Source organism: Colias eurytheme, chromosome 6 (genome assembly GCF_061535395.1).
Source record: "Colias eurytheme isolate Ceu_HAF_F1 chromosome 6, ilColEury1 Martin Lab GWU primary, whole genome shotgun sequence".
NCBI classification, from domain to species: domain Eukaryota; kingdom Metazoa; phylum Arthropoda; class Insecta; order Lepidoptera; family Pieridae; genus Colias; species Colias eurytheme.
Window position 1 is genome coordinate 3,709,654 of NC_142985.1, and position 11,285 is coordinate 3,720,938.

An 11,285-nucleotide genomic window follows, 5' to 3' on the forward strand; every position below is an offset into this window, starting at 1 on the left:
TCTTGGCTTTTCTTCAGTTTGACTTATTTCTGTCTTTCACTATTTGGGGCTGATATCGAGTCAAATTTCTCTTATTTGTATAACTTAATAAATATTAAATTCCTTAAACATACAGACTCTACATTTATAATATTATTAAGTTATTAACAAATTTTGACAGAACCTCATTAATTATTCTATGATTTCATCCTATTTTTAATTGATATTATATGACAATAAATTTTATATACGTAGGATAAAATCCAAAAAAAAATCTAGTTACATTAACCACGCAAAGTTCAGCAGAAGTTGTCCAATTAACACCAATTTATGTAATAATAAATAATTATACGACGTAATCGATAATCATATGTTTTCTACATACATTTAGCAGGTAATAAAACTTTATACTAACGCTGTATACGGCTATTAATTATACATGCTGTTTACCTTTTTAAAGTCATAGGAATATAAACTAAAATCGCATACACTTTTTGAGATTAAACTTGTACCCACTATGGAATGATATTTCTATAGATACTGGCCATTAAAATCGTTAGGTCCGATTAGGAAACATTATATTACTTGACATTTCGTAAATGTAAGATAATTATAGTAGGACAAAAAATAACCTTTTTAATTGTCATTTATAATTTCCTACAGTACAAGTTTATACTATCAGGAAACATGCTCATGTCTCTATGTCCTGTTCAGAATCAATTTCGAATCTAATTAAGTTACTGTTATTTTTCTTGTATTCTTCCTATTTCGAGTCTTCAAATTACATCATCTTCAAATTACCTAGATTCTAAAAATGTGATTCATATGTCAAGTAGGTAGTTTAGACTTTAGTTATTTAAAAAAGTAGGAACGGCTAATTATGCAAAAGTAAATAGAAGGACAATTTGAATTAGAAACATTAAATATGAATGGGAAAAGATTGTTCCACTGATACTGTTCAAAGTTAATCACGCGAGCTTTTAAAATAATCTAACGTTTAATATTATATCTGGTTTCCATAACACAAGCGAAAGCTTAGTATGGGATCAGATCGTGCCGTGTGTGAAAATTGTCCCGAAATATTAATTATTTATTTATTTATTTATTACTTCAAGCGTCCATCACGCAAACTAAATCAAATAAAAAATATCGATTAATCAAATGTACCGAAGGCTATAATTACCCCAGAAAACAAGTCTGAAGTAATTTAAAAAATTCGAATAATTAATTATAAAATTGTATCGAAAGTGAATGTAGTACATTAAAAAATATAGATTAGTCATTTGCGAAATAATTTATAAGTATTGCTATTTAATTTTATCACGCAGTCTACAAACTGCTTAGACTTTAAAAACTAGATGACCTTAAAGGCCGATTGAAAAAAAAAACACATTTTTATCACCGGAAATCAAAGTTGGCTATGGCATAATTAGTCTAGACGGGCCTTAAAAATAATTATTTTTATAATTTGGTCGTAGTCCAAATATTTAGCAATCCGTAACGGAGTATTTTTTATCGAGATTAAATAATTTATATACTTTTACATGACTCAAATTATTACATAAATATACATTTTTGTGGGCACTTTTCGAGCAATGAATTAATTTTTTTAAGGTAAAATTTAGGTATTTAATTTTATTTAATTAACTTTATTAAAAACAATATTGGTCAGGTTAATTAACAAAGTAACGTGATGTAAGACGCACCGTTTTATTTTAATCAAGTATTCAAATCAACAGATAAAGAATTCAAGTTCAGATGAATAAATCAAGTTTATTTACATTGCACAATGCTTCCAAGTGTTAAAAGTAGATTTTACATACATTCCACAGCAATTAGTGTTAATTTTATTGAACCAAAATATTTCTGACCATATTATCAAAACTAGTTCATTAGAATCACTATAAAATTTATTAGACTTGTAACAAAATCTTTGTTTTTATATCATCGGAAAAAAAGAATATGTATATAAATAAAGTATGTTAAAGTATACTATAAAGATTGGTATACTGATTACTGTACATAATTTTATTATTATATTCATATTATATTTCTTTAGCGAACTCTGCAATGTGAACGATTTGTAGAATTTTTTACTCGAGAGTTGTGATTAGATTCATATTATCCATTTGTCACGGGAACCTGAGAAATTAAAATACATTTTTTAATTTAATATATTCCTATCCTACATATTACTACCAATATTTATTTATTAAGAAATACCTATAGCCGCGTTCGTCAAACAGATGCCTTCGTAACAAGTTCCATCGGCTAATGACTTCTGACACGACATTGACCTAATGTTAAACTAAAATTTGCACATCCTTAGACCGTTTCGTCGAATAAAATATATTATAACAGTTGAAATGTGTGAATTAAATATCTATAAATTATGATGTACACAATATATTGGTTAAAACGTATACATAGTAGAATAGAATAATTAATATTTATTTAGTCTTTACTTTATCTAATATGTATTGTACCTACAACGTATCTCCAATCTAAGTAATATTGTACATCGCATTATTAATGTTAATAATTCAAACATTATGAATTTTAGATAAATTATATCAATATTTTGTTGTATCAAAACTTAAAGCAACTGAATAAAACACAAAAAAATTCATTTGAAAATTTATAAAAGAAAAGGCGACTGATCAATCGTTCGTAGATGCCATAACAAAATATTTAATCACTTAATCACAGCGTGGTTTACAATATGTAATTGAAAGCCGAATAATTTACTAAATAACCACTTTAATTGAAATACGTTAAACATCAATCAAAATGTTTATTTATTTTGCTTTTGCTAATTACGTTGATATTCTTTAACACTTCCTTCACACTATTCACTATCTACATAAAAGCTCTCAATTGAATTCGTTTCCAATTACCATTTCCTTGTACCTTAATAAATTAACGTATTATATTATAACGTATTATATTTATTTCCGCTTAATCAACGTCTAATACCAAAGCTAAACAGCAAGGACAGTATGATCAATTTATCAAATAAATCCTGCCTCACTTTACGTCAACAATATGAACCAATTTCCAAATGCCAAGGCGTTATGGACATTCCATTACATTGCAACTGGACTCTTATCGACAAACTGACCTTTGGCTAATACAATGCAAGTAATGTACCTACTTTGTAGGATTTATTTCATAATTTGTGTTAGAATTTACCCACAGACAGCTACTAATTTTTGTACTTTTTGAATTATTATCAAATTAACAAAGTAACAAACAATGACCGATTTGCTCGTTTGCCTTCAGCTACTTGCTCTACGGATTGCTTTATCTAATGAACAAAACAACATAGAGTAATTGATTTTAATCAAAGTCGTCAAAGTGTTAGTTTATTATGATAATTACCGTTCAAGCTTCCAACAAGTTCTAGACTCAGTTCCCACAGCATTGAAATCAGAAAATTACTTGGAAAATTGCTGGGCTTGACTTAATTTATTATAAAATTATTTATACGAGAGCCATAAAATATACTACTATGAAGTCAATGCTTCATTCTTGATCTAAGACTGCTCATATACATTGCTGATTTGTTAATAAATTTTTCATAATATGATCAATAAATATTGGTATTTCAGATTCTGTAATATTTTAGGCAAAAATTATAAGTTAAATGTAGTGTTTATTGTTTATCAAGATATCCAGTGTAGGGGTGGTGGCAGGCAGATAAACTTCATTTACATATTCGTACATGTATGTTTTAACAGTAACATATACCTTCCTAGTAATATAAATGTGACATAATGCAAGTTCACCCACTTAACGAATGGAATCATTCAATCATCTGACGTAAATTCGATATTGATTCCTGTCCCCTTATATCAATAGGATCTAGCCATACCATCTGATACTATTTGGTAACCTGTCAAGCAGTCAGGTACATTGTGCCATTGTTTGCAGTGCCGAACTATCAGCTATTCTAATACTTGCGAAATCAAGTGACATTCGATCGCGTTCCGATACGAAATTGAATGGAATTTGCATTTCACAGTGGGTGTTTCCTTGTTCATTCACCGCTGGGAAATGTGCATAATTCATTCGTTCATATTGTAGTAGGTACACACTATCTGATCGGCGGTTAAGGAAATGTACTGCATTCAATACGTGGAATCTAACTGTTTATTTCATGCCATCAGTGGATTCCTGTTTACATACGTACTATTTCAGAAGCAGGAATATTTATTGTAAATACATATGCATACGGTTGAAACTCTTAGAGCTTTTTCTTTGAGGCGGCCGCATTTCCCTGTTGCATAAAATTGATATGGCGTAGACGTAGACATAGAATAGATATCATATTCATTTTGAGAGGAAAACATGAGGGAAAACTTAGAACTTCTTACATATGAATCCATTATCTTATCGTAGTTACCAAATATTTTATAGTATAGTGGAACTATAGGTAATTCCTTCTCAAACCTCTCAAAGTATTTCGACTTGAAAAATAATTGAATTAGATAAAAAAAATATTTCTAATGAGATCAGTGATCGATTTTTCGTTGTTCCTTGTTCACTTCTAACAACTAATTGGCTATTTAAGTTAAAAAATAATTAAGACACACCTAGCACATAAAATTACTTGCAAATTTTAGCACCAAAGTTATAGTAATTTTTTAGCTCTTTCTTAAATAGTATAATTGCAGATCATTAGCCGATATGTTTATGCAAAAAATACATATTCGATCGCTATTTCTAGAGCGATCATTAGACGTACTAACGAATGACATTATCATATTATAACAGCGGCTGTATTACAAAATCTTTACCCTTATACCTATGTAGATTTAGCGTAGTCGCATACTTGTATATAACTCCAATAGTAGGTACCTGGCCAAGGCCTGCCAGTCACCATGCTTGTGCTCTAGCAAAAACATTTGATACGAATTACATTTCTTATGACATTTCGACATACAAATAAATTCACAAGTAAATTGTGCAAACTATGTTATTTATTATTGACAGATATTCATATTAACATATTTATAGGTTATTGTTAACTAATCAAATTATATGAATACTTTATTTCGCAACTGTAGAGTTCTTTCGACAAATTCTATCCATCGAAATATATTTAACCAAAAAATAAGAATTTCTCAATACATAATACATGGTATGTACTATATAAAGCAACGGTTTTAAATATATCTTCTAAATAAAATTTAACGTTAAACCCACATATTATCTACATAATATAGTTTCAGCGTTTATGCGCTACAAGAAAAAGATTAATTTCGTTTAATTAGTAGAGATAATATCTAACAATGCAGATAAACTCTACGAATCCCAAACAAAGTGCATTTGTTGTTTCGACAGCACACGTCTATTACAAACATTTGATAATACCCTATTCTTCACTATTACCTCATCGTACGAAATACACGCGAATATGGGAAACTGTGCATAATGCGAAAAAAACTTATATATTGACAGTAACAATAGAATTTCAAAGCGGTTTAGCAATCTCAAATGCCTGTCCATTGTAATGAGGAAATCGATTTTTATTACTTTGACTTAATGTTATATTCGTGAGTAAATTTCATTAAATAACTAATTTTTGTAATTACTTTTATTAAAATTTGACTGTCCTCGAGTAATTTTATATAAAATATATAAGATAATAACTCAAATCGAATGAACCCAGCATACAAGAGCTGAAAACATACGTTTATTTTTCAAATAAACAAAACATAGTTCGATCGTGCTATATTTATGTAACCAATAACACCTATAACCGAATCGCGACACGCATTTTTAATTCGAAGGCAAAAACAATTGAAACAAAATCGTGACATTGTAAACATGACCCGCGTGAAAAGGTTATGTCAATTATCGGATCTATGAAAACTGCATTACAAGAAAAACATAAGAATAGGTAACACACGCTAACAAAATTATCCAACACATATATTTCACAACCCTTCATTGAACAGAAGGCTGATTTCGACACCCCGTATCATCATCTTTTGCGTGTAGCATTGTCACTTAACTTCTAATTCGCTAACAAAATGTCTCACGTCGATAAACGATAGCCTTCGTTCGGAAATGACAAAAGGCATGTCAGTTGCAAAATAGAGTCACACAAGTTCAATGGTAAATCTGTATCGATCAAAAGGTCACATCAGATCAAATATTCGGCTTGCAAATATGCGCACGCTTTTAGAGTTATTTGTTGTTCCACTTTCTGAGAAGTACAGTTGTACAAGAGTAAATCTATGCTTATTCGTGGGATTGTCTATTTTGTTAAACTAATAATCCACAAAGTAGATTTTATGAATAGTAATACTAATTACTAATAGACCCTGTAGTGCAAAAAGTGAATTATATTGACTCGTAAGATCTTATATTTAGGTGAACTTATGGATAGCTTTTGGCAACTTCTGGAATAAACGGTTTGAAGCAAAACTAATCGTTTTAATTTTACCCATATAAAACTACAAATGTAAAATACCATCTAATTATGACTTAAATTAGCAGATAAAATCAAATTTCCAGAATACCCTTTGATTTTGCCTTGGATTTTTCATAATGCTGCGTACTCCCCGATTTAATTCATGTAGTACTTACGTACCTACATAATATGGCAATGTCATTTCCATCACGATTACACATTGATCGAACACGTCGTGTCAATGTTCGATTTTGTATCGATGACTCTGTCAAAATTAAATCGATCAAGGTCATGCTTTTGTCTCCTCAGTAGGCTTGTAATTAATGAAAAATATCATTAGAACCTTTGATGCATGACTTTTATAAGTGATTGTTGCAATATGACAAATTGAAATAGAAAACACTTAATCTTATTGAGACATTAATATCAAGGTTCCTGTGTTGTTACCATTATTGTATGCAACTAGAACCTTATACATATTGTAATGGACGCGTGTTCAAATCAGTTAATTGATAAAACGTTTTGTTTTATTTCATGCCACATAATTATAGAGATAGAGTGGATATTTTTTTTTTTAAGTGACCTATAAAATTTCTGTGCACTAATGATTTGACACTATTTTGTCTTCGTCGTTTTATCTATTGGAAATCCGGTTCATATTACTTATTATTAATAACACTTTTTTTTTCTTTTCCTTTTCTATCGTGTAACAATTGTTATGATTATACGAATTTCCATCCGCTCTTTCATTTCCTCGAGGCTCACGGTTCTATTAATATCCTTCTCCAATATTTTCTGCAGTCCAGACGGAATAACATAACGCCCATACAAACTGCCTTGCGAATACATAATATTAGTATGGATATGATGTCTGTAAAAATAGAGCAGGTGACTCAGCCGTTAAGGCCTCCGACTTAAATCAGAAAGTCCCCGACTATCGGTGCTAGACGAACGTGCCAAAAATTTTAAATGAAATTTGGAGTTTCGAGATCATGATGAAACCAGCCAGTCGTGGAACCAAAAAATTTGCGTCATCCATCAACCCGGACTTGGCCAACGTGGTAGACCATGGCCAAATCTCTGTAGGGGGTGTACCCGCAATAAATTTATATTTTTTATATTAAAAATATTTTTTTAAGCATATCTTTTCTTACCATCCACTTTACAGAGGAATGAATTAATCGCTAAGTATAACTAGAGAAATAAATACTCCAACCTCAAAGTAATTACATACCATACAGCGAGATAGCAGTAATGTAAAGTAATTGTTCTTTAAGAATACGCTTAATAGCCGGTCTACATAATATGTATTAAGTTTTAATGGGATACAGTAAGAGTGCGTATAGGTGGCGAGGTTAAGTGAATAGTTTTAGGTGACCTCAAGTTAAGGTTATCCTTTTAATTACAATAACACCTCATTTAGTGCGAAACTTTGGTACAATGTAATCGCATGTATCTGTAGCTTTGTGTTGCAATAATATTGTTAGTTTTAATAATGCATTAGGTGTTATTGTGTTGAGAGATAAGAAACAATACATGCAGTTAGCGCGGCCTAATAGTTAAGGCGAAAAGTATTGGTCAGGCTTAGATCTCACTGAAGGATAAGGGTCTAGGTATATGTGTTTTGTTTAGTTGGCAGCATGATCACGTGTAGAGCAAGCTCTAATTATTCAAACAATTTTTTTTCGACTAATTACAACTGCCATATTTTTTTACAAAACTGATGAAAATGTTGCCCTACTAGCAGTGCTACATGCAAACATCTAAATCAGGCCCTGTAGACAAAGTAACAATTAAAAAACGATAACGAAGTTAGAAAATGAAAAATGTATGGGATTGACATTAGATAGACCACGTGATCTAACGCGGCGTATGTCAATCCCATACATTTTTGCCTTTTCTAACTTCGTTATCGTTTTTTAATTGTTACTTTGTCTAAGGCCCCAGGTCAAAAGAGATGTTGGAAATTTTAATTCATTTTGACGTATTTTCCATAACATTTCAAATCCAAATACCTACATTGTGTAACTTGGAAATAAATCGAAAATAACATCAGAATAAGATATCTAATCAAAATTGTAAACGCTATACTAAAACTGATTAAAAGAAAATTGACTACGAGTGTCTATGAATATCGTGAAGTACAGAATTAAATTAAAAAATTTTAAATTATATAATACCTACTAGAGCAGGCTCCAAGGATATGTTCGTTTGCAAAAATAGCGGACCTAAATCTGACTTCTGATATATATTGTATAGATCCCAGACATCCTATAGACAGATGTTGCCAACCAGTTTTGTGGTCCCCCTCTCCCCACCCCGGTAATTAAATATGGCATAGGTACAAAGAAAATGGACTATTGTTAATTATTTAAAACAATAATTTAAAAAATATATTCATGAGTTTTCAATCTATAGTGGTTTAAAGTTAACTCAAAAATGGAGCATTTTTGTAAATTTTCTAAAAAATCTTAGAGAAAGTGTAAGAAATGTTATAGTATGCTATATATTCGTGATCTACTTAATAAGCTCTTTCATTTGATACCCCACACAACATGTTTTGGAAATTTTTATTTTTTTCTTTGTATGCCATATTTAATTATCGGGGTGGGGAGAGGGGGACCACAAAACTGGTTGGCAACATATGTCTATAGGATGTCTGGGATCTATACAATATATATCAGAAGTCAGATTTAGGTCCGCTATTTTTGCAAACGAAACTCCACTGAGAGTCCGGTCTATACGCTATTGAATTGCACGCCAAATTGTACATATTACAAAGGTTTCATAATTTAAAAAAGTGACATTTATATTCCACAGATTATAAATCTGGTTTAGGATTTGAAAGCCTTTTCATATCGGAACCTATTCTTTAAGCAGTCGATACTTACACAACGCTCGTGAAAGGAGCTATTATGTAATTCTTATCACCAGTGCACTATTTTTGGTCAATATCGTTTAACATTACCGGCTTTAATATTATTTAATGTAATGATTATGACGCAAATGTCATTTTAATGCAGTTCAAACTGGTTGTAAAGCTTAAATGCAATTCAATGAAGTAGGAGGTATAAATATTTGATTGTACATAGTTTATTGAAAAAACTGGTTACGATATTTAAGGGTTAATAAACATTATTAAACAGAGATTCCTATTTTTATGTCTATCGGGGAAAGCTTTCAAAAAATACGCAGATCACACGATTTACAATGTTGGTCAGTCATGTATGTATTTGTTTTCGCATACCAAATCATCAATGAACTAATAATTGCATTAAATATTCATAATTTAAGTAATGTGTGGTAAAAATATATAAATAATTCACATGCAAATACGTATGAACTAATTTACAATATTGAACTACATACTTACTCGTATTACAATAGATTACAAAATATTACGACTTTAATTTTTATTTTATAGTATAGTCATTTTAGTTATATAGATAGTTACGCAGTAAAGAGTAGGTACAAGGTACCTAATATACCTACTCAATTATTTTATACTAGCTGAGTTTAGCCTTTATCCAGATCGAAAACAATTGTTTAGTATCTTTGAACGAAATTTATAAGGACTTTAATCACTAACAACAATAATTTAATCCTATAGGCATGACTTTGCATTTTAAAAACGTGATATATATAATACAATTAAGGTCATTCCTATACCTAAATCTTAAATCTAAATCCGCTATCAACACAAGGTATGTTCCGAAACGTGACCAATCCCACCCGCTATCAAAATCAATGTCCAGCACAATAGTATCCCATTAAAATAATTAATTATGGTATTAAGTTAACAAATAAATACAATACATATGTAGCAATCCGCAATAGCTATTGTTTCCTTAAAATGAGGTTTAATATTATCTTGAGAAGGTTGATTTTACATTGTAGTAACGGTCAAATAATTGGGTCCACTCAAATGGGCGTAGTACGTGGTAGTACCTACATTGAAAGGACTTCAAATGGACCTTGAGATTTGAAAGTGCACTACACAAGTATACAACCGGAACGCATTTACCTGTCTCTGAAGTCTACATTTGTGATCTTGTCAGTTTCTAGAATTTATTTCGCTGTTGTTGAATATTCTTGATATCCCACGTTGAACTCTTTTAATTCTGTCCAGTGCTGAAATAAAAAATAAAACCAATATTCTATAGTCTATAATAATATTATGTACTCTATTAAAGCGAGCCATATTTGTAGTTTTTCATTGAAGACCACAAAGAAAACTAACGAAACAAAAAAACAGAATACATTATATTTTCACTTTCAAATTAAATGGAAGCAAAAGGAACGGGTCTGATTGTATTGGTCGGGCTGATACTGAGCGTCCACTCCCGGCCGCTATCCCACTACTGCCCGATACGGGGACTTTTGGCTGCTGGGTTTCCCCCCTGGCCCGGTTCGCCCCTCCTTAGTTAACCTGCACCCCCCAGACTCCTCCGGGGGGTCCATATTAATACCAGGCTTAGTGTGGACGTCCAGTCAACATGGACCACACAGCACCAGGACTCCCGACCTCAAACCATCCTCCGAGCCCGACATCCGAGTAGCCGGATTACAGGAGACGCCACGCTCCCAGTCGAAGTATACCGCGAAATTTTGAAACAGTTGAAAAAATATAGGCACCAAGTTCAAATCATAAATGGATTTTGATAGCAAATAGCAATTTGTTATCATCAATTTAACAACTATATATTATTTAATACTTTGTATTGTTTTTTTTATATTTTATTATTCAATTTTACAATTATGCACTATTCATTTCTACAGTTTGATTATTTAAAAAATTAAATATATAATTTTTTTCTATAACTTTACCGTGAGTAGCGTATTACATATGTAAACTTAGATGCCTACTAATGTAAAAATGTAGTCA

The 11,285-nt window shown here is 31.0% G+C and overlaps 1 non-coding gene across 1 annotated transcript; it reads right to left on the reverse strand.

The window, feature by feature from the left end:
• Positions 1-10,693: 10,693 nt before the first annotated feature.
• LOC149907547 (signal recognition particle RNA) lies at positions 10,694-10,989 on the reverse strand. Its single transcript, XR_016456878.1, has one exon.
• Between the last annotated feature and the right edge of the window lie 296 nt (positions 10,990-11,285).